We start from the raw sequence: 25985 nt of genomic DNA on the forward strand, positions 1-25985 counted from the left end.
TGGATTTTCCACTTTCTTGGGCAACTGCTGTCTCCTCCCTTATTTTCAGTTCAGTTGCTCAGTCATGTCCGACTCTTTGCGACCCCATGGACTGCAGCACGCCAGGCCTCCTTGTCCATCACCCACTCCTGGAGTTTACTCAAGCTCCTGTCCATTGAGTCGGTGATGCCATCCAACCATCTCATCCTCTGTCTACCCCTTCTCCTCCTGCCTTCAATCTTTCCCAGCATCAGGGTCTTTTCAAATGGGTCGGCTCTTTGCACCAGGTGGCCAAAGTATTGGAGTCTCAGCTTCAGCATCAGTCTTTCCAATGAACACCCAGGACTGATCTCCTTTAGGATGGACTGGTTGGAACTCCTTGCAGTCCAAGGGACTCTCAAGAGTCTTCTCCAACACCACAGTTCAAAAGCATCAATTCTTCGGTGCTCAGCTTTCTTCACAGTCCAACTCTCACATCCGTACATGACCACTGGAAAAACCATAGCCTTGACTAGACAGCCTTTTGTTGGCAAAGTAATGTCTCTGCTTTTTAGTATGCTGTCTAGGTTGGTCATAACTTTTCTTCCAAGGAGTAAGTGTCTTTTAATTTCATGGCTGCAGTCACCATCCACACTGATTTTGGAGCCTAAAAAAATAAAGTCAGCCACTGTTTCCACTGTTTCCTCATCTATTTCCCATGAAGTGATGGGACCAGATACCATGATCTTAGTTTTCTGAATGTTGAGCTTTAAGCCAACTTTTTCACTCTCATTTTTCACTTTCATCAAGAGGCTCTTTAGTTCCTCTTCACTTTCTGCCATAAGGGTGGTGTCATCTGCATATCTGAGGTTACAAATATTTTTCCCAACAATCTTGATTCCAGCTTGTGGATCTTGATTCCACCCTTATTTTGGTGAGTTTTATTTATTCAAATTTTCAAGGAGTTGACTCTATTTTGTATTATAGAATCATCAGGCCTAGATTAGCAGTATTTAGAAGAGTGTTCAATATGCTTCTACTCTCCATGTCAAATTGGTTTGAAAACTGTAATTTGACATCTCAAATTTTTTATTGATGCTGCTGCTGCTGCTAAGTCGCTTCAGTCGTGTCCGACTCTGTGCGATCCCATAGACGGCAGCCCACCAGGCTCCCCCGTCCCTGGGATTCTCCAGGCAAGAACACTGGAGTGGGTTGCCATTTCCTTCTCCAATGCATGAAAGTGAAAAGTGAAAGTGAAGTCGCTCAGTCATGCCCGACTCTTAGCGACCCCATGGACTGTGGCCCACCAGGCTCCTCCATCCATGGAATTTTCCAGGCAAGAGTGCTGGAGTGGGGTGCCATTTTTCCTATTTTATGCAATACAACTGATGGTATTTACTCATATATATCACCTGGAAAAAAATGCTCAGAAAAAAAAAAAATTAAATGTACTGTCTAAATCAGTTCTCCACAAAAAAAAAAAAAAAAAGCAATAACACATTGAGAATATATTTTAGAAAACTGTGTCTCCTCTAAATTTCCATGTGTAGAAGTAGAAATTCTAGACTTTCCAAATGTTTAATAATCCATTTTATTGTAATAGTTTTTGATTTTACATGGTACTAAAAAGTTTATTTTTTCTGGAGCATTCCTCAGAAATAAGAATTATATATATTGCTAAAGAATATTTCCTTAGAAATATCTTAGGAATAATTCCTTAGCAATAGTGATTCTTTGATAAAAACCCTCTGATTAGCTCTTGCTGCTGCTGCTGCTGCTGCTGCTGCTAAGTCGCTTCAGTCGTGTCCGACTCTGTGCGACCCCATAGATGGCAGCCCACTAGGCTCCTCTGTCCCTGGGATTCTCCAGGCAAGAATACTGGAGTGGGATTGCCATTTCCTTCTCCAATGCATGAAAGTGAAAAGTGAAAGTGAAGTCGCTCAGTCATGCCCGACTCTTAGTGACCCCATGGACTGCAGCCTACCAGGCTCCTCCATCCATGGAATTTTCCAGGCAAGAGTACTGGAGTGGGGTGCCATTGCCTTCTCAGCTGATAAGCTCTTGATATCTCATAAATGTTAATATTCTTTATTTATACAATTTTATATTGAAATTAATCAGTTGTAATAGGTTTTACATCTACAGGTTAATTCAGGGTCTCCAATATGTTTGGATTTTAGAATTTACAATGCATTCAAATTTAGTTAACCCATTAGAGACTGTTCAAAACTCAGTCCTCAAATCCAGTCACAAAAACAAGATTATTTTACAGAAAGCCTTTGTTAAAAAGAAACCCAGAGAAGAACAGAGATTGGCTTTTGGCTCATGCTACTTTAAGGGAGAGGCTTCTCTGTCAGTTTCTAGCCCACATGGGGTAGAAATTAAGGATCCGGCAGGTGATGGTTCACCTGTTCCTCCTTGCTGGTTCAGTAGATTGATAACAGGTAAATATCCAAGTGTTGCAACTTCCACTGGGATGCTTCCTTGCTATCCATTCTAATTCATATTTGTTATAGTAAAAGATACAGTTTACTAGCACAAAACAGTACTTTTTTCAAAGGCACAGTCACCACATTGATTTCCCAACTCAAAGAAAAAAAAAAAAATTTCATCAGGAGACACACAACCGACTGATTGCAAAAAGGAAAAGGTCAAGGAATTTTCTAGCTCATAGATCTTTTCAAGATTCCTTTCCTTATTAAAGTTTTATAATATTTTCCTTGTGCATTTGTTTCAAAAAAGAGAATTAAAAAAATTTTTTTTTCAGTTTGAATGTGTGTGTCTTTGTGTTTCTCTGTGTTTAAAGTTTTCTTCATACAAACCAATGACTTTTCTTCTTGGATAGAAATTAGAAGATTTTTTTAAACCTATTTTGTAGAGTCATTTTTATTCCCATAAGTGCTTTATACAGGAAAGATGCTTTTAAATAAATTTCATTTACGAACCTCCCAAGGGCGAATATAGAAGCTTACCTTCTGTATTTGCTATAGAACTGTAGCTGAAGCTAGAATTCTTCTCTCTCTTGCCCTCTAGTGCAGCTTGTCAATATAACATTGCTTATGCCTCATGCCTCCTTCAGAGTTTACCTATTTGATGCAACTGCTGTGTCTTTCGGTGGTGCTTTTCTATTCCGCCCACAGCATCCAAGGGCCCGAGAGATAATGAGATGAGATTGTGAGGGATGGAGATGGCACTGTGTAAAGGCACTGAGGGTTCAGGCGAGTAGACAACGCTGCCTAAAGACAGTTTGTGCCACTCTCTGTTTCTAATACTAATGCCTAGGGGAACATAAGAAAAGCACACAAAGTAAGAAATGTCTGTCTGGGTCCACTTTAGGGATGAAGCGAGTGAAAGAGCATATGCTCACAGAGAAACAGGACCTTCCACATGTCCCATTCACGCCCACGACAGACACATTTTAACTGCCAAATGCTATTTTTTTTTTCTTGTGAGTTTAAAAAGCCATGTTGTTATAAATATGAATATCTTGGAAAGTGTTGAATTTGAATAAAGGTAAGTAAATACATGATTTTCACAGAATTATCTTTCTTTGATTTTCATGTCTATTATCTCTGTCCTCTTATATTTAATATCTGTCATCTCTGGGGCATTGCTGAACCATGTGCACATTCAGTGACAACATGAAGATACTTTTTATCTTCCTTAAAAGGAAGAAAAAAAAAACCCTACCATCAATTTAGATGGCATTAGGTCCTTGTCTCATCTGTGTCCCAACCTAATCAATCATTTATAATGCCCTTGACTACATCCCAAATTGAACTGATATGAATAAAATACATGAGATTATATAACGAATAATATAAACTCAGAACTAATGCTAGCAAAGAAAGTTGTGCTACGCTAAAGTAATTATGCTTTTAGTCATCCACTGCAGCATTGATTCTCCATAATCCCTCTCATTTCCTGAAAATAGCTAAGTCAAAAGGTGGTACGGCACACAGACCACAGAATAACTAATTCAGGTCAATGGGAGCTTCAGTTCTTAACTACTTGGCCAATTTGATCAGGAGGCAATTATCATCCACTAGACGCTTATCTGTCTTAAAACCTGGAAAATCTTGAGATATTTCTACTATGTTACATTAAGGGCGGAGGTAATTTCTTTCAGTATAAGACCAAGGTAAATAAAATGGAAAGGAAACTGAGGCCATTTGGTATAGTTATATCATAACTTAAATTCTTGGAGTCTGAAGCAGTTAACTTAAATTACAACTTGCATATCTTCCAGAGAGTGGTTTGACTTAAATCATCTAAGCCAAGGTTTCTCAATCTAAGCATTATTGAAAATTTGAGCCAAATACTTCCTTGTTATGGAAGACTATTGTTTTGTCCTGTAAGATGTTCAGCAAAATCTCTGAGAAGGGGGTGACAGAGGATGAGATGGTTGAATGGCATCACTGACTCAATGGACATGAGTTTGAGCAAACTCCAGGAAATGGTGAAGGACAGGGAAGCCTGGCTTGCTGCAGTCCATGGGGTCACAAAGAGTCAGACGTGACTGAGCGACTCTACATAGTAAATTCCAATAGCACCGTCACTCATCTTGTGACAACCACAAATGTCTCCAGATATTGACAAATGTCTCTGAGGGGTGGTGGGCATAGCAAACCTCACCCCATTCTCATTTGAGAACCACTGTCTAGGCCAGTCGGAGAAGGCAATGGCACCCCACTCCAGTACTCTTGCCTGGAAAATCCCATGGATGGAGGAGCCTGGTAGGCTCCAGTCCATGGAGTCGCTAAAAGTCGGGCATGACTGAGTGACTTCACTTTCACTTTTCACTTTCATGCATTGGAGAAGGAAATGGCAACCCACTCCAGTGTTCTTGCCTGGAGAATCCCAGGGACGGGGGAGCCTGGTGGGCTGCCGTCTATGGGGTCGCACAGAGTTGGACATGACTGAAGCATCTTAGCAGCAGCAGCAGCATCTAGGCCATCTAGGCCAGTATTTTCATTTATATTAATTACAAGAAATATTCTAACAGTAATAAGGGAGGCAGCATCTTGAATAAACACAGTAGTGAATAATAATAGCTCTTATTATCTCTAATCCTTTATGCAATCTAATGTGGAGTTTCATGCCATTTTATAGATAAGCAATCAAGTGTATGAGACAGCATTCCAATATCATATGACAACTGGAAAAGACAAGACTTGAATCCAGGTCAGATAGATTGCAAAGCCAGTATTTTTCCACTGCTACTTTTTAATACTTGATGTTTGTCAATCCCCTAGTACCAAACATTATGATTATCTCCAACTCTAAATGTACCTGGTATTCTCACTTTATTTTTGGGGAAAATGCACACAAGCATATAAGCAATTCCAAATGACTTATACAAAGTCATATATAATACGTAACACTTTATCCTGATTATATCCAAATATATCACCAATTACCCAAAGATATGAGGTATAACATTAGTCTGGAGGGATACAGTGGGTCTGGAAGATCCCCTGGAAAAGAAAATGGCAATCCACTCCAGTATTTCTGCTTGGGAAATCCCATGGACAGAGGAGTCTGGCAGGCTACAGTCCATAAGTTCGCAAGGGTTGGAATGACTCAGTGACTAAACAATACCAGTGGTGTCTATTTAACTGATCCCATTACTGCACTAATATCCAAACTCTCAGAAGCTAATGTAGGACATACTTACTCTGCAAATAAAATGACCAGTGTAAGAGGCTTAAAATAAAACATGATCCCAACAGTTTTATGTAAAAATATTCCATCACCTCAGCTTCATGACCCAGAATTGGTGATGTAAATAATTTACAATAATATAAGTGAGATATCACCTGGTGTGTGTAGACTACAGATAAATTTAGGTTCAAAAATGAGTGTCAAAACCTATAATGAGTTGCAGAGGAAAAAGGTTATTGTAACTAGGGAAAAGCATATTCGATTTCTGACTCCTCTTTCCTATGACTCTTCACTAGTCCCAATAAATAAAAATATTTGAAGTATTTGATTGATACTAACAAACAGAAAAAAGCAAGCTTTTTAAGAGTCAGCTTTTTTTTTTTTTTTTTTTAGTTGTTGGAATTACATACAATAATATATAGGTAAACGGTATATGGGCTTACCTGGTAGGTCAGCTGGTAAAGAATCTGCCTATAATGCAGGAGACCTGATTAAATTCCTGGGTCAGAAAGTTCCCCTGGAGAAGGGATATGCTACCCACTCCAGTATTCTTGGGCTTCACTAGTGGCTCAGATGGTAAAGAATCTGCCTGCAATACGGGAGACCTGGGTTCGATCCTTGGGTTGGGAAGATCCCCTGAAGGAAGGCATGTCCATCCACTCCAGTATTCTTGCCTGGAGAATCCCCATGGACAAAGAGGCTTGGTGGGCTACAGTCCATGGGGTTGCAAAGAGTCAGACGTGACTGGATGACTAAGCACAGCACAGGACAGAACAGAAGAAGCAGTACAGGCACATTTGTTCATTGTTTTTTATTATGTTTGTTATAAAGAATTCAAAGTATAGAATATCACCTCTATGTACCACTCACCTTATGTGTCAGTCCAAACACACAATTATATATATTATTCTTTCATTAATTTATGTATTCAAACATTTACTGGGCATCAGCTATGAGTTATGAAACATATTAAGTGATCAGACTGCAAAGAAAACTAAGACAATTTATCACTTACAAGGAGACTACAGTATTCATTCAAGACTTTGTATTTTTCAAAAGCTTTCATCGTATAATTGCTCTAGTCCTTAGAGCAAAAGTGAGAAACGGATGGGATGAGTTACTGTTCAGAGATATACGGTAATGAGCATTCTTCCTATCACATTAGCCTCTATTTCCACTGTATGAAGGAAACAGTTTTATTTGCCTACTGAACCAGAAATAAAGATCTGCTTCTAGAGACTACCTGATATCAACAGGGACACAAATGAGACAAGGACCAAATGTCACTATCATTAATACTATGAGTTTATTCTTTTTTTCTAAGTGTGATAAAACTATCTTCACATTTCCACTGAGCAACTATCCATCTGCATTGATCTGAAGATTTCAAACTATAAATATACAGGGATGAAGATAGCAAACATGAAATCAAAGAAAAACATAAGACCCATTACTCACCTGAGCTTTAGAGATTCTGCCTGCTATATAAATGATTCTACTTTTTCAAAATGTAGAGGCATAAAGTGGCATGCACTTTAAAACCACACACACACACACACCCCTTTAATGCAAAGGAATTTGTTGATGCTCATTCCTATACTGTATATTATTCAAATCAATGGCAGAACAAGTGGAGAAAAGGCAGAGTAATTGTTTCTAAATGCCATGTTTTATATATTCAGAACTAGCTCATGTGAAATAAGAAACATACTTATATATATATACACACATATAGATTTCTCACTGAAAGAAACCTTAGCAAGTATTTAGTCTTATCGTTCTGAATAATTTTATCCATGTGGACATGTATTCAAAAGAACTGTTCAAAGGAAATCCTCCATGAAACACAAATAAAAAAAACAATATCAAAATTGCTCTGAGAATAGTGTCCCCCTGTTCTATATTCTCCTTCCTTCATCCTTACCCTATCTATAGTAGGGGTTCTGCAGAACCCCTAATCTTCAAGGGAACACAGTTTGAGTATCACTGATTCTAGTCCTGATCTCTCAGTTTAAAAGGGAAAACACAATGATGCTCAGAAAAGTGGTGAAACGCCCAAGATCATTCATTAGCTACACTCAGACCACATACCAAGGTGTGTTGACCATCATCATTGAAGGACCAGCATCAGCATAATGCTGAGATTATTTACTTTGTTGCAAACCTAACTCTGGGCTTCCCTCATGGCTCAGCTGGTAAAGAATCAGCCTGCAATGTGGGAGACCTGGGTTTGATCCCTGCGTTGGGAAGATCTCCTGAAGAAGGTAAAGGCTCCCCACTTCAGTATTCTGGCCTGAGGAATTCTATGGGGTGTATAATCCATGGGATCGCAAAGAGTCAGACACGACTGAGCGACTTTCACTTTCAAACCTACTCTTGGGGATTATGTGCCTATCAGATCACTCACCAGAATGTTTTATATCTCACCAGGGACCAAATGAGAATGGTCAAAATCATGAGAATCTTCTATTCTCCTTTATATCCAATTCCAAGTGTCTCCCAGGTCTAGAACTGGTTTCACAATTGTTTCTTAAAAGTGTAAGTACTCAGTAATGGAACCAGAGATAGTATTGATATCAGAAAGGTCTTAGAACATGGTTGCTTTCCCTTGCATTATATCATCTCTTGGGTGGACTACTATTTGTCTTATTATTTTAGGATTGGTTCATATAACTGACACAAATATTAAAGTTACTCTCTCACCAGTGAGGATAAATCACTCCAGAGGAATAAACATCTATATATAGCTAAGGAAAAGAATACAAAATACAAAAAGACACACAAAGTACACAAAGCTAGCCAGCTAAGATACAACAACACCTATTCCATGATTTTGATATGTTTGTTTTAACCTTTTCCAAACATAATGTAACTTGCTTATTGTTCAGGTTGTTCTGTTTGGTTCTAAGCAAACCTCCAAAACTAGAATTGATGTGTAGGAAATGAATATGAAGTTCAAGCTACTCCCTAAAGCATTTTCTTAGGGCAAGAGAAAAAACGCTAGGAGTTCACATCCTTGCATAGCATAAAATGTTCACTTTACAAATTGTCAATAACATCAAACCAAGTTATAAAGTGAGTAAAAACTCAATCCTTTTTACTACTACAGGATATTCTGAGTTGCTGCCATTGTGCAAAAAAGAAGAAAGCTCCGTGACTCTGTGTGTGTGTCCCATCTGAAGCTTACCTATTTTTCCTTTTAATTAAAACTGTCTTCTGAAGGTTTATTAAATTGCATCAGCAGTTAGACATACATTTTCTTTCCCAACGTTAATGTTAAGCAAAGTGCTTTAAAGCCCTCTAAAAGAATAATTTCCCATTACAGCCAGCACATCAAACTCTGACCAAATTCCAAATAAGCCAGGAAATACAGCCATTTTAGACAAAACAGTAAAGTAAGGAGAAAAACAATCGTTCCTTTGCACCCAAGAGGGAAGACAAAATGAGAGAGTATGAGAGAGTGAGAGGAGAAGAGAGAAAGGAAAGGAGGATTGAAGGGGGAGGGAGGGGGGGAAAAAAAGGCAATTAAGCTAATGCAAGTTGGGTGTCACAAGGTTATAGATATTTCAAGAGCTGAGCAATTTACCGTCTGGAAAAGGAGAAGAGCTCTTGCATAAAACGTCCCCCAGTTCAGATTTATTATGCTTTTAGTTGTGTTATATGTGATACAATTAGCAGGAGGTGCCAATAAGGCGTTCTCTCAAGGACGTGGTCATCCCGTGCCATCTGTTATTAATTGCATTGTCCTTTCTACATCCAGCTAGAGGGGAAAAAGTTCTCTGAGAAACACCTGCAAATTCTCTCTGCAAACGACTAGAATTTAAAAATAGTTAAAGAAAAAAGGATAGGTCAGATCTCCTAAATCTGCCCACCTTGAAATGAAAAAGAAAAATATATAATGAATCCTGATGCAACCGAATTCTGTTACTGGGACTGTTCCTCTGTCATTGTATTCTGCTACACTGATAGCTTTGTAGGCAACATAACACACTACACAAATGAAAATGAATAATTAGAACATTCTCCTAGAAATATAGCAATCCTTTGCACAGCTTAGAGAAGATTCAGTTTGTATATACAAAATCAGAAAACAAAGGTAATGAAAATTGACTGGAAGGTTTCTTTTAGATTTTGGCATTTGGGGTGATTCATATCAATCTTAAGAATCCAGTTCTGAAAATTAATACTCTTATAAATACACAAATACTTTCTCAATTTGGCATCTATTTTCATAGATATAATTTCAAAATGTGAATAATTAAAGAATGCTGTTAAAACACAAATATCTATTAAAACAATTTAAACTAATTTCAGAAACACTAACTTACTTTTAACCATCTGTGCTGCCTGTTCTGTTCTCTGATTTCCACTCGACTTGAATCTCTGAAGCAGGCAACTGCTACAGCCAGTCTTGTTCGAACAGGAATGGATACTCCCGATGCTACAGGGGAGAAGCTCTAATGCACTTCACAGGAATGTTTTAAAACTCCTTTATGACCAATAATTCAAAATACTTTTAACAACAGCATTGAAATTCTTTTGAAGAGCTGAGCTAAGGAAGTACTTTGAAAGAAATTAATGTTATTTGACTGATACCTTCCTGGTTAAAGAACAAAAATGTTATGTAGCCTAACTACCTACAGTTTGCTTGACAGTTAAATTACCTACTTCATCTTATGCATCTAGCTGTATCAAATTCAACTAAATTCAATTTACTATAACTTGGCAAGGGAAAATAAAATCTTCCTCAATAGAGTATCATAAGTTATGGCTAATTCAAGAATATATATATATAAAGGAAAGCATTTTCTTCACACAAGGTTTCAAATACTAAATTAGGAAAGTGTTCTATGCCTGTAACATATTGTTATTGTTTTAATATTGTTATATTAAAAACTTGCAGAAGAATTAATTTCATGTATCAAAAAAATCAACTAGTATAAGATTATTTTGAAATGTGGTTACGATTGATTCATTTTATTGAAAGAGGTAATTCTCTTGCACCAGCATCCTTAGAAACTGCTCACTTTGTGTCCTAAGCATACTTTTCTGTTTGAGCCTATTGATTATCTTCTCTAATTTGTTGGTTCCTTTGAGATATGCTTTGCTTTGTCCTCACTTAAAAAAAAAAAATCCACTTTCTGCTGTAATTCCCATCATGTATTTCATTTTTTAAATTTAAAGCATGTAATTTTATGGTTATATTACTAAATTAATTCAAAGATCTAGAATAACCATCTTCCAATGAATATGAGAGATGTAAAATTTCCCATTCTCTTAACCTGCACCCTAGATATATTTAATTGAACTGCATATGACCAACCTTCTTTATATTGTTATTGTCTTTCTTTCAAAAAAAAAAAAAGAGTGTATCCATTCCTTACCATTATTCTTTTAAAAGATATCAAAATAAAATATTGCATGCATGAATAAATTGCTTGAGTCAGTAACTACATTAATACTGTCTAAACAGCGATTTTTATTGACAAGAATCCTGCAGCTATCAATCAAAATATCAAACCACTGAAAATCCTTTCCTTTTCTTCACTTTCAAGCTTATATTCTGTTGCTATTTCATCCTACTTTTAATTGACAACAGAGCCAAGCAAGTAACTTTAGGGTCCCAGAAGTGAATTAGTATAGACTGAGCATGATTCTTTCCTAGGGGGAAGATTCACATTAGAGCAATGATCTGATAAATTCTTCCCTTAAGAATCTAGCCTTTGGGTTCTTAGTCACCAAGGTATCAGATCTTAGAATGTCCACTGAATAGATCATCTGAAAAAGATGTGTTTTAGTCAGCAAAGTTTAACATGAGATAATAGCATGCCATGTCAAAAATACTAATGCAATCTTAAATGGGACATACTCAGAAAGGTGGAAAAAACCTTTGACAGAATGCAAATTCAATATCCTTGCACTAGCAATTCATGTGTGAACCAGAGAAGTATATGATATGTATTAATTTACATGGCCATAACAACACTCTCATCGTAATTGAGACTTAAATGAAATAATATATTTAAAGCCCCAACTCTGGATTGATATCCTGTTTAGTATATAGGAGTCTAATCAACTACTGAAATTCTAATACTTAGGGAATTTCTTTTCAACTGCCAGTAAATCCCTAAGGTTTTAACCATATCTTTTAGGAATACAAAGATTTTTAGCATGGTGAACAAAAAAAAAAAGAAAAAAAAGGCAGAAAATAGAGCAACAAAGTAGAGAGGTGAAAGCTCAATTTTTTTTCTGTCAGAGAAGACCAAGGTTTGAGATCTCTCTCTCAGTGACTATAGTAATACAGAAGTAAAAATCACTCAATCGTATCCGACTCTTTGTGACTCCATGGACTATACAGTCCATGGAATTCTCCAGGCTGGAATACTGGAGTGGGTAGCCTTTACCTTCTCCTGGGGATCTTCCCAACCCAGGGATCAAAGCCAGGTCTCCTGCATTGCAGGCAGATTCTTTACCAGCTGAGCCACAAGGGAAGCCCTTGGTGACTATATCCAAACCTTAACACTGGTTATATGATTGGCTGAACCCCAGTTTCTAAGTAGATGATGGTAATGAAATCTGTCTTCTGAGTGTTCTTGACAAAAAGAGAATCATTGACAGCCTTACTATAGCATATAACAAATGATAAATCCTTGTTAGCTGAGGTGATAATAATGTGTGTGTGTGTGTGTGTGTGTGTGTGTGTGTGTGTTAGTCACTCAGTCATGTCCAACTCTTTGTGATCCCAAGGACTGGAGTCTACCTGGCTCCTCTGTCCACGGAATTCTCCAGGAAAGAATATTGGAGTGGGTTGCCATTTCCTACTCCAATAATGTAAGATAATAATGTAAGAGCAGTCATTAATAATTCTATTGGGCACAACTCAAACCTTTCTGGAATTTCTATTTTGTCCTGCCCAAAATACATACAGGGATACATCAAATTGAAATGGCTGAATAATGAGTTCTTGAGAAAATCAAGTCAATTGAGAACAAATGAATGTTTTACCCAGAAAGTAGTCTGTTTAAGACTCTTAATATACCTGAAAGCTAATGTTTAGTGTTACTGTACAACAGAGACTGTAGACCAGTTCTGTGAAGCATCAGCGCTTAATACTAAAGAGCAAAAGCTAAACCTAGTCACATTTTTTATTTTAAGGAAAATATATTGCAATAAGACAATATAAAATCCATCTGTACAAGTAAAGAACTGCCTGATTAGGTGAGAGTATACTAATTAACTTCTAATTCTAAATTTCTAAAATTTCCTTGAATCTTACCTTTTATATTGCTATGGACAGTGTAGTCATTTGCTAATTCATTGAGCATATGCTAAGAAAGGGCCTGATGTTAGATGTGTGTCATGTTAGAAAATATTAATAATTCTATTAACATTAATATTTATTGTGCACTTACTATCAGGTATGTCTCAATGTGTTACATGAATTACTTCCCTAATTATCACAATATTCCTATTACTATGCCCATTATAAAGCATTCTAGGTATTTTTGCCATCAGCATCTTTACTGTAGACATCTTTGTCACAAGGTTTCTGCCACAAATATTTTTGTCATATGATTAATTGACTGTAAGGCAATTTTGCTATGAAATGTAAAATAATTGATTGGCAGTCTGATTTCAACTGGTTGAAATGAGTTAGCATTTTCTCCAGTAGCAATATTATAGATAGCTTTATTGATCTGACAGATAACAATGATTTGCCCCAAGAGTTAGTTCCTCATTCTGAAACACACCACACTGGAGGAGGAAGAGGTCTCCACGGTCTTGAAGGCACACAGTAGAGCTCACATTTCCTATAGAACTTTGGAATATCTGTTAATGACCATGTGACAATATGGCAACAATGTAGAGGCTTTCATGATGCAATACAAAGTTCAGTTACAAGATGAACCTCAGTACTTGGAAACTGATACCTCTCTTAACAAAGGAAGTAATTTTAGCAAGATAGAAAAAGTGCAATGCTGAATGAGAAAAAGAATCAACAAGCAAAAATAAAAACACAAAGATATAAGATGCTATGAATGAAAGACTTGGAAGAAAAGTACTTAGGTACAACTCATGAAATAAAATCAGTTACTTGCACAGTACTGCCATGAATCTGTAACACTTTAAAAGTATTCAAATATTTTGTGTTTCATAATATAGCTTTGAGTTATTTAATTTCTATGTTTAATTACACCTTTCTAATGTGTCTTTCACTTTTTAAAAAATTTATTTTTAATTGGAGGATAACTGCTTTACAATGTTGTGTTGGCTTCTGTCCTACAGACACATAAATCAGCCACAGGTATACATATGTCCCCTCCTTTGTGAACCTACTTACCACCAATTTTCTTTTTTTTTTTTAAATCAGAGAATTTCCCTAAGGTTGATCAATTATGTGGTAAAAATGTTTGTGGCAAAGATTTCTATGGCAAAGACACTTCCAATGAAAACACTGAACATAATATTAAAGATGCAGACTCTTAGGCACAAAAAGGTTAAGTAGCACCTCGCCCAAGCTAGGTGATCCCAGACTGGGATATTTTATTGGAAAAAAAAGAAGACCCTTGTCTCAAAGTTAATGTATAGTAATCTGAACAGAAAATACCAGTTCTCCTAGCCTCAACCTACACTTAATATGGAAAACTAATAATTAATTTCAATTTTCTTCTAATTTAGTTTCACTTTTCCCCATAGATGTTCACTAAAGAAATACTTTTGGTGTTAAGTAATCTCTTAATGCACAAAACCACATTGTTAAAAAATCTTTTTTGAAAACAGTTTTCTAAGACTGTGTTAAAGTTCCATTTTCTTTACTGCATGAAATGTCATGATCCCATGGACACAATGGCTTCAGACACTTCATTACAAACATCATCAAGGAAACAAAGTACCTAATATAGTTAAGACCCTCAAAGGTTTTTGAAAATTTTTCCTGAATTTTCAAGATTTTGGTGACTTTATACTTGGTTTTTCAGTTGAAGCACAATGGAAATAGAGGATTTTGATTGAGCTTTTATTTGAAATGCTGAAAACTCTCAGTATCCTTTGCTTTTCCAGTTAAGTCACTTTCTGAATCTTTGGGCCTCTTTTGTCATATTAATAGTAAGTAGGTTATAAAACTTTCGTTTCTCCCTTCATATAAACTGTATGCAAGCTTAACTTTTTACTTCTTCCATACAAGTTAACTATTGAAGCCAACTAGAAAAAGGGAATAAAATAATCTCTATGTCTGAATAGCATCAAAAACTTTATGAAATTTTCTCAATTCTCAGGATTCAATTCATAAAAATTTTAGACAGTTTTGGAACAAATCTGTATATTTTAACCTTTTCCTCCAAAAATTAAAAAAAAAGAAAAAAACTTGAAAAAAAGATATGCTTCTGTCCCAGATGAAAAGATCAATTAAGGACAAGGTAAGGACTAAGAGAGGAGAAGAAAAAGAGATCAATCAGTCCATTAACATAGAAGGAGCAAGTGCAATAATGTACCACGGTGAACGTGCCACGAGGGAACAGAGGGGAAGACCTCTCTGTTAACACAAAATAGAGCAAGCAGCTTGACAACAGAAATACACTGAGATGAACAGAAATGAAACAGATCATGTCCCTATCCTAACCTTAACCATACACAAAACCCTAATCATAGTTCCTTGTACAATAACCCCTCATTCTAACCCCGACAGAAATGCCAGCTTCCTGAATTGGAACACTGATTTCCCAAACAGATGTCAGACATTAGCCACTGGCCTTAGCTGCCATCAATATTAATCAGCTAATCTTAACATTAGCAAAACATATGCATCTTAAGGCTGAACCTGTGCTGCTATCATGCGCAAGAAAATTATTAGCAGATTTAAATAATTAGGATGATGTCAGCACACATATTGTCAATTACAATAAACTTTAAAAAGAAAACACAGATGTCTTTCCTTGTTTTATTAAGGACATTATTGTCACTTAGAGTTTAAATGCTTGAATTTACCAAAGACAGGGTAATGACATATGTAACATTTCTTTCCCTCAATCAGTAAGGCTACCTTCTTAAGTTATTAATCATCTATCATAATCAAGGTTTTAAATTACTAATTTGCTAATGGTGATTATTTATGTATTGATTTCCAAGATTGTAGCCAGTATACATACATTGGCATAAAATTTTCTAGATCGTTTATGCATAAATTGGGTTTTTCTACCTTTTTTTAGTAGTTGGACAACTACATAAAAATTGTTATAAACTTTAAAGTAAAATATTATTTTCTAAAGTGAAATTTTATGTTACATCGAAATTTTTTTCTTAATTATGATGTAAAAAAAAGGGCCAAAATTCTGCTTTTTGTCTGGTTTAGTATGTTTGAGTCTACAACTCAGGGATTTATCAAACCCATTAAATTTTGTGCTTTTTCATCTCTTCATACACCACCACATTTATCTCCATGGACAATTAAACATTACCAAGCACTTTTGTGGTTATTGCTTTAAGGGCAACAACAATCAAAGCAAATTATTTCCTCTCAAGATGCACCATGCATCAGATCCTGGTGCAATTCTCAGACACACCCCTTAGGAACTGGGCTCAAGAAACGGCCTTTGTTATCTGGAAGTTCAAAATGTCATGAAATCACAAACAGTTACACTCATTCAACAGCAAATATGTACCAAATGCCTACTGGGTGCTAGATACTGTGCTGGGCTCTGGAGACACACTGTTTATTAGGACAAAGCTGCTCCCTTTACAAGACAGTCTGTGTACAGAGTAGAGATTAAGCCACAAATACAGCCCGGATATCTCCCATTCTAAATCTATCTCTATTAGGAATAATACAAGAAAAAGCAGATATAGAAGGAATGTGAAGAAAGCTTGTATACTGGGAAGTAAAAATGAAGAAAGGGGGTAATAGGTCAAAATTAAAAAAAAAAAAAGAAGATAGTGGTAAATTAGTGTATATTCATGAATCTATTCCAGACATGGAGTCTGCTGCTCAAATTAAAGCAAGGTCTTGGAATAAAATGAAGGTCAAGTTATAAGAGAAAGGACAGACTGAGGAGGCTTTGGGGTTCTCTGCCACAATGAAGTTTTGGGCCTCCTATGGTTTTCACTTATGCTAAAAATGCAGCCTCAATTACCAGAGTGATAATTGAGAATTGGTTTTATCCATAAGCATTGCAAGAGTCATTAAGAATGGTCATAGTCACAGGATGGTAGCAATACTAATTTTGGTCCCAGGTATATAGCAAAAGCTAATGGACTATCTCTAGAGTATGTCACCTACATCTGTGTACCTAAGTTGAATTTTTAGAAATGAAATAGATAAACTTCATTACTGTGGCTTCAGTACTGCTTTATTCTGTTTCCTTTATCAGGAATTTGATTTCAAACTGGAGTTCAAAGACAGTTAAAAAAAAAAAAAAAAAAGGATCAATGGGATATTCCAGGCAATAAGAAAACATAGGTTTATATAAGTGTTCCAATTTATTACAAATATACCAATAAATTTTCTACTCCTGAGGTATTTTCACTTGCAACATGTATAATATTTATACATATTTATTTACTCTTACTCCCAAACTGGTAACATTTCCTGCAGGAAAATACTTAGAATATTTGTCTTGTATAATTGTTTTGATGTATCAAGGGTATAATAATAAGTACATACCTATAAGGGCAGATTTTCTAAGTCATGCTGGGTTATATGGACATTAGTTCAAAGACCTAAATCAAATTAGAATTCAGAAGTTCTTCTTACAAAAATAGTGACCAAAGTAATCTTACAATTTTTCTGAGAAGCGGACGTTCATCATGCCAATGTTGTCATAAAAGTGCCCGACTAAGGATGCTGAGAAATTCTAATCCTACAAGAAAGACAAAAAGAATATCCAAACCTGTTTCTGAATTCTTTATGAAGTATTTCATAATCATCTGTCTATGTTTTTCAAGAATTCAAGTATACAAACCTACCTGACAGTAGATTTGTTCAAATAAAAGATGGCTAACTATCTTCTACCAGTGCATACAGAGGGTGACTTCTTAATTCACCACTACATATTTAAGAGACACAGAAATAAAAATACAGTTGACTTTCCAAATATTCAGGATAGAGAAAAATAATTACCTCAAAATACTTAACAGTGGTACAGAAATGTGATCTAGATACCCTAGAAGTGGATAAAGAAGTGTTCTTTGGAAAGACTTATGTATTGACATAAACAGCCTGCCAAATCTGGTAAATCAATTTTGAGTAAGGCTAATGGCTTCCCTGGTGGCTCAGAGGTTAAAGCGTCTGCCTGCAATGTGGGAGACCTGGGTTCGATCCCTGGGTCGGGAAGATCCCCTGGAGAAGGAAAAGGCAACCCATTCCAGTATTCTTGCCTGGAGAATCCCATGGACGGAGGAGCCCAGCGGGCTATGGTCCATGGGTTTGCAAAGAGTCAGACACGCCTGAGCAACTTCACTTTAATGAAACTGAAGTCGGTAAGTAACAACTGTCCATTTGTCTGTGCACCCTGCCAGATCAACAGAAAAGTCTGCCATGTTTCTCTCTGTACCTCTGCGATTTCTATCTTTTAGATTAGAAACATAAGAGCTGTTAGACATCTAAATACTTCATGAGTATTTCATTTTGAAGGATACATTCATTCATCAGTTCAGTTCAGTCATTCAGTCATGTCTAACTCTTTGCGACCCCGTGAATCACAGCATGCCAGGCCTCCCTTTACATCACCAACTCCCGGAGTTTACCCAAACTCATGTGCATCGAGTCGGTGATGCCATCCAGCCATCTCATCCTCTGTCATCCCCTTCTCCTCCTGCCCCCAATCCCTCCCAGCATCAGGGTCTTTTCCAATGAGTCAACTTTTCACATCAGGTGGCCAAAGTATTGGAGTCTCAGCTTCAGCATCAGTCCTTCCAATGAACACCCAGGACTGATCTCCTTTAGGATGGACTGGTTGGAACTCCTTGCAGTCCAAGGGACTCTCAAGAGTCTTCTCCAACACCACATCTCAAAAGCATCAATTCTTCAGTGCTCAGCTTTCTTCACAGTCCAACTCTCACATCCATACATGACCACAGGAAAAACCATAGCCTTGACTAGACAGCCCTTTGTTGGCAAAGTAATGTCTCTGCTTTTGAATATGCTGTCTAGGTTGGTTATAACTTTCCTTCCAAGGAGTGTCTTTTAATTTCATGGCTGCAATCACCATCTGCAGTGATTTTGGAGCCCCCCAAAATAAAGTCTGACACTGTTTCCACTGTTTCCCCATCTATTTCCCATGAAGTGATGGGACCAGATGCCATGATCCTAGTTTTCTGAATGTTGAGTTTTAAGCCAACTTTTTCACTCTCTTCTTTCACTTTCATCAAGAGGCTTTTTAGTTACTCTTCACTTTCAAAACATATTTAATAAGTGCTAACTATATGCCTGGCACTGTGCTAAACCATAGGTGATGAAGACAGCCACACATCCTCCCTTCTTTGACATTACACTGTACTTAACAGAATCAACAAATTATACTTCTGGTAAAACATGGCTAAATGTCTACCTGAATTTATCTCATCACTCGTCCAAGGTTTCACCAAAGTGATGGTAAATGATTATAAACCTGAAGACAGAAAATGAGAATAGAAAGCGACAGACAGTCTAGTTCACTTGTTGGACAGCAGGAAGCAAGTGGAGAAGTGATAACTGGCTTTTTAAAAGCACAAGACAAAATTATATCAGTGCCTATGGAGCAAGGAAATCCATGGGCCCACCTCTTCTCTTTGCGGAAATGAGCCGGAGCCTCCAAATTCATGGTCATTGGTCCTGTAAAGGCAGATTTCAGGATCAGGGCCGAAGACAGAGAGAAAATGTATAGCTACATTTTGAATTGCAGAATGCTAGTTTCTTTTTCCCTAACCTATCAGAATCCTGGCAGCCAGTTGTTAATTCCCTCTCCCTAATACCTGATCAGGTTCACCAAAGCAATACACACCCAGGAGGAAGACTGAAAATTTGACAAGAAATGAATGGCACATGGGAAATAAGAAAAACAGACTTACAGAGAATTTCAGTTTCCTCAATGAAAAGGATGACGCAACAGCTTGTCATTCTACCAAAAAGCTCCACTGTCACAAAGACCCATTTCATCTAAACAAAACTTCCATCAGTAAAATGCTCAACTTGAGAGCAAAGATCCCCAAATAAACAAAGCACACAGAATTTTAAAAATCCATAACATGAAGAATAAAATTTTATAGATAGATCCTCACTGCTCTCAGAAGAAGCGATGAAAATGAAGCCACAATATAAAAACATGGTGATTTATAAGACACATTCAAATAAGAAGGAATACTGGAAAATTTAAAGACAAAACTGTCTTTAAATTAAAAAGTGGTGGCAAGTTTAGAAGATAAAGTCAAGAAAATGCTCCAGAATTAAAAATAAAATATATGAGAAAAAAAAAAATAAGTAAACCAACTGAAAAAGTATAACATTCAAATGACAGGATTTCCAAAAAGAACAAATAAAATAGAATGAGGTCATTACACAAGACAAAAAAATAATAATGCAGAAAGTTCCTGGAAATAAAGAATTTGGATCTCCAGAATAAAAAGGCCCTTTCATGAACTTAATACATGAGAAAAGATTCCTAAAAATGTCCATCATTGCAAAATTTCAAGGACTTGAGTTTAAAGAGAAGTTTTTAAAATGTCCCATGTGCTGTGCTGTGCTTAGTCACGCAGTCATGTCTGACTCTTTGTGACCCCATGGACTGTTGCCCACCAGGCTCCTCTGTCCATGGGGATTGTCCAGGCAAGAATACAGGAGTGGGTTGACATGCCCTCCTTCAGGGGATCTTCCCAACCCAGGGATTGAACCAAGGTCTCCCACATTGCAAGTGTATTCTTTACTGGCTGAGCCACCAGGGAAAGGGGGAAAATTGTATGCTCTCAAACAAATGAACATTCTGAGGAAAAACAATTTTTAACCTAAACTTTCTCTTATGTTTCAACTATTTTCACAATAATGTCCCATTACAAGCTTTGCCATAATTCAGCAGCTTATAGAAACAAGTATTTTTCACCTATGATTTTAAAGAAACTGGGAATCAGAAACTAGCAATCTATGTTTTAACAATATCTCCAAGTGATTCTGAGACACACTAAAGATTGAGGAAACACTATGCTAGAAGATGCACTTTGGAAAACATACAGAAGAGGCAGAATTTAGAAAGGGAAGAATACAAGATAGGAGAGAGGAGAGAGATGCACAAATACCATCTTGACATCAGACCTAGACTCCAACCAACACCTACTGAAAACACTTGTGCAGAAATATATCTAGGAAGAGGAAATCTGGTAGAGTGACCGACTGATACGTTTAGAGTAAAATGTGTGCGTACATGCTAAGTTGCTTCAGTCATGTCCAATTCTTTGTGCCCCTATGGACTGTAGCCCAACAGGCTCCTCTGTCCACGGGATTCTCCTGGCAAGAATGCTGGAGTGGGTTGCCATGTCCTCCTCCAGGGGATCTTCCCACCAAGGGATCAAACCCACATCTACTGTGGCTCCTACATTGCAGGTGGGTACTTTACTACTGAGCCACCAAGGGAAGCCCTTAGAGGAAAATACTCATTTATATATAGAAAACTAATATAAAGAACCAATTACTAACTACAGTGTGTAAGGGATGAAGGGAGTAATGGGACATAAAAGGTCTTCAAAGCATACCACATCATTTGGAAGTGAACTGTATTTACAGTTATAACAATGAGAATAGATTCTGTTTATCTACTAATAAATTTAGAGATATTGAGATCAAAAAGACGAGAGATGATAAAGTAGAGATGTGAGTGTGGGTTGAAAGCTAAATCTTCATCTATGGTAACAGGAAATCAATAGTTACTAAAATTAGTAAATAGAGTGATTGAAATATAATCCCATTATTTAGAAATATGTAAGTAAATTCTACCAAAAAAAAAAGAGATGGAAAAGTGATATATTCTGGGGAATAACGAGTAACTCTAGAAGATAAAAAGATAAAATGCTGATGACTGACCTTTTTTGACATAAAACCATGTAATATAATTTCAATTAAAAAATAAGTACTTGTATGGCTTTGTCAAAATTTGAAATTAATTTAAAATGATAACCAATGAATTATATGTACAAAATAAATTCAGCACACTATGAGATTGAAGAAAATTCCAATCAGGGTTGGGTTCCAAACTTTACAGTGGTCCCAAACACTCTCATATTCCATACATATGCTATGCTATGCTATGCTAAGTCACTTCTGTCGTGTCCGACTCTGTGCGACCCCATAGATGGCAGCCCATCCAGCTCCCCCATCTCTGGGATTCTCCAGGAAAGAACACTGGAATTCCGTACATAACCCATCAGCAGTTCCTACTGACTTAAAGTTCAAAGTATATCCAGAAGTTAACCATTTCTTCACTGTGGCCATCCACCCACAGATCTCACCCAGATTTTTTTCAATACACTTGGAACTAATAACCCTAAGTCTCTTAACTCTGTTTTGCAAGTTCTCTCCTCCCAGGCACACTTCTGCCTCTTCTACTGTCTGTCCCCCATGTGCCCTTCTGAGAACAGAAAAGGCAGAGGGCTCATGTGGCTTTATTCACCCTCTTTGGGGTTCACTCTCTGGGCCGTTCTGCTTGCCATTCTCCCTTTTCTTCCTGATCCCGCTCTCCCCTTAGAACCCACTTTCCAGAAACAGTTCTATGATCTATTTTTTCTGTCAGTGCTCGTAGAACTCAAAAATATGAGTCAAAATCCTGCTTTTGCCTGAATGGGTAAATGTTTGGAAGTCTTATATTCTTTCTTAGCTAGATTATCCCAAAGTATACACTCAGTGAGGGTGCAAAAGGGAGTTCATTTGAACACAGGGCAAGCCGATTTAACAGCGTAAATAGCATCCATATTTTTGTCTCCATTGTTCTGATTCCTTTGTCCACCTCTGTTCCAAACATGTGTGATGAATTATCACTGCTAAACCTCAATAGATATTAATTGTGATGCTCACCAGTTAAACTACCATGTTGTCTGTATTCTAAATAAAGCAGAGCCAAAAGAAGTAACAACTGAAAACAATATCCAAAAGACCTCATAAAGGTAGAACTTTTATTTAAGAGGTTATTTTATGTGGTAATTTTCTTCTGTTCAATAAATATAGGTTTTGAAACATTATATAGTTTATCCACTTTATGCTTTGCTAAGGAATGGAGGTAAAATTTAATTATAATTAATTTATAGATACTAATAAATAACACTAGCTAAATAACCATTTAATTCCCAAAACACAAGTATAGTAGAAAATGTAAAGCAAGAAGGAATCTGATGCCTGACTCTGAAGTGTTTACAACTTACTGATGATAATAATAGCAATTTATTAAAATTCAACAATATATCAGACTGTTTTAAATGACAGAAATTATGTTATTTTGTGAAGTTCTCACAACCAAATGTATAATTACCATGAAAAACCTACCTCAAAAAATATCAATTTTGGAGTTTGATAACTGTTTGAAACTCTAAAGTAGCTAATAGTAAATTTCAAGACTATAATATTCAGGAAAGAATAAGAGAAGAGGTGAAGACATTGAATCAAAAATGACAGAGATATAATGCGAAGACATAGAGAGAAATTATGCAGAAAAAAAGTAAGCCAACTGCAAGAGAAATCTTTTGCCTTCAGGGCATTTTTTATCTAGTCAGTCCGTAGCTATGTCCTGTGTAAAAAACTTGGGGAAAAAAAGAGGAGAGAAAAATAGGAAGAGCCCATAGGAGATTTCCAGATAATGTAAAAGAAACTATCTTTAAATCACCACATTGCAAACATAGTATAATAACTGCTTTAAAATATGATTGGCAAACAATATAAAACCATCTCATGAACCATTATTAGAGGAGGCAAGGGCTGGAAAACCTTCTCATATTTTTCAAAATGATATGAACAAAGAGATTTGGCAGTTACCATCCCCAAGCAAGTGGCCTAACATCACCACCACCACCCATGTTGAGTCTAACATGATTTACTGCTAAGAAACAACCAGAACTATAAAATAGTTTTGCAATAATCTTACAGAGGAAAAAAAATCTAATTAGAAAACAAAAACAGACGAAAAAACAAAATCAGAATATTTCACAAGTCAGTTAGCCCAGACTCCTCAAAATAGTAAAGATCATGAAAAACATAAAAAAGGCAAGAAGAACCTTCTTGATTAAAAGACACTAAAGAGACATAACAATCTGAAGCAATATGTAAACCTTTACTGGACTCTGGATTAGAAGAAAAAAGGCAGTTATAAATTAGTTCAACTTTTCTTTAGGTTTAAAACTTAAAGACTGGGGAACTAATTTACTTTAAATTAGTTGAAAAAGTTTCAAATTTACTGATAACAATTATTAAAAATTAGGTTAGTTATTAAAAATCAACCTAAATTTTTCTAAAGACAGAGTTGAAAAAGTCTATGAGAATCCCAGCAATTCTACATTGAACACTTTGGCTTCCAGTGTCAAACCACAGTAGGAGTTAGAAGAAAATGAAGTGTTAACACACTCTGAAGGTAAGTCATTCAAATTTCTGAAAGCAATTTGGGGCATATATTTGATTTACTGACTTTGAAATTCACAAGATTACAAAGAAGTATATTCACTACGCTGTGAAGATCTAACTCAGGATTTCAGGTGACATTTTACCTTTCTTACCCTCAAGAAACTTCAGTTTAGGTAAGACTATCTACTGTACATCCAACTGTTTCTCTACTTCAGCAGTCCCCAACCTTTTTGCCACCAGGGACTTGTTTTGCAGAAGACAATTGTTCCACAGATAGGGGTAGGGGGATAGTTTTGGGTTATTCAGGCACATCACATTCATTGTGTACTTTATTACTATTATTACATCAGCTCCACCTCAGATCATCAGACATTAGATCCTGGAGGCTGGGGACTCCAGCTACAGTCTGTATCTTCCCTAAAGGCGATGAGGTAACTGTGCCATAGTTAAAAAGTTCATTCCTGGAGCAAGAGATTCTGTCTATGATACTTTAAATTATGACACATTTAAGAGATTTTGACAATGACTTTAATTCTGAGTAGACAGAATTAGACAAACCAATTATTTTTAATATTGAATATTCAAGATTATAAAACAAGTACAAAGAATTTTAGAAGCAAAAAATAAAATAACCTGTGTATCTATTTAAGGACCATGCCAACCCCCTCACCTCAACAACCTTGCCCTTTTTCAACACTGCCTGTGACCAGGCCCCACCTTGGCTTTAGTCTTAAACATTCAGAGCTGTCATGCCCGTTTATTTCTTTGGTGTAATATTCTGAATGGCATTTCTAGCCTCAGCAGTTAGTGGACCAACAAAGACCCAAGTTAACTCCCTAGACATTACTGCTCCCATACTCCCTTATTCTTTACTACAATCTGGCTTCTATTTCCTGCTTTCTTAAAATTTTCTTTATGTTCAAAAATATCCTCAACCTGCCAAAAAGAATAGGTATTCTTATCTTACTACACTTCCCAAATTGCCTATTCTACTTTGACCACATACTTTTTGAAATAAGCACCTGTGGCATCACATTCTTTGATGATGAAAATAGTTCAAATCTCTGCCACAATTGGCTGGAAATGAAGAGACAATCAAAAAGCCCAGTTTACATGATTAGAATTTTACAGGACATGCTAAGCAAATTAAGACAATTATTTTCCCCCTCTTATTGCTTAAGGACATTGCATAACTATAGTTATGAGTAATCAACAAGTTACATTTGAGATGATAGGATTTCTGTCTGGAGCAGATTCTAGAAGAACTGGAGGAATAATCTAATTACTTGGAAATCATGGACTCTGAGAAAAGTACACCATGGCTGTATATTGTCAGCCTGTTTGTTTAACTTATATGCAGAGTACATATGTGAAATGCTACGCTGGATGAAGCACAAGCTGGAATCAAGACTATCAGGAGAAATGTCAATAATTTCACATATGCAGATAATGCAACCCTTATGGCAGAAAGCAAAGAGGAACTAAAGAGCCTCTTAATGAAAATGAAAGAGGAGAGTGAAAAAGCTGGCATAAAACCCAACATTCAAAAAGCTAAGATCATGGCATCCAGTCCCATCACTTCATGGCAAATAGATGGGAAACAATGGAAACAGTGACAGACTTTACTTTCTTGGGCTCCAAAATCACTGTAGATGATACCTACAGCCATGAAATTAAAAGACACTGGCTCCTTGGAAGAAAAGCTACGATAGACCTAGGCAGCATATTAAAAAGCAGAGACAAGTGACTGATGCACTGAACTACAGATTAGGACACTAGCCAAAGGGGCTTCTCTATGTGCCTG

At 36.6% G+C, this 25985-nt stretch overlaps 1 long non-coding RNA gene across 12 annotated transcripts in view; it reads right to left on the bottom strand.

The window, feature by feature from the left end:
* Positions 1 to 25985, bottom strand: part of LOC147366712 (uncharacterized) — a 409970-nt gene that overhangs the window by 122094 nt on the left and 261891 nt on the right. For 2 of the 12 annotated variants that reach the window (XR_015168997.1, XR_015168982.1), the window contains one exon: positions 17395 to 17474. The exons of the other annotated variants lie outside the window; for them this stretch is intronic. This is a non-coding gene — a long non-coding RNA (uncharacterized LOC147366712). The remainder of the gene's footprint in view (positions 1 to 17394; positions 17475 to 25985) is intronic. 12 annotated transcript variants of the gene reach the window in all.

This window comes from Bos grunniens, chromosome 8 (assembly GCF_055505025.1).
Source record: "Bos grunniens cultivar Pamir isolate PY7600 chromosome 8, Bosgru_T2T1.0, whole genome shotgun sequence".
In the NCBI taxonomy this organism is placed as follows: Eukaryota; Metazoa; Chordata; class Mammalia; order Artiodactyla; family Bovidae; genus Bos; species Bos grunniens.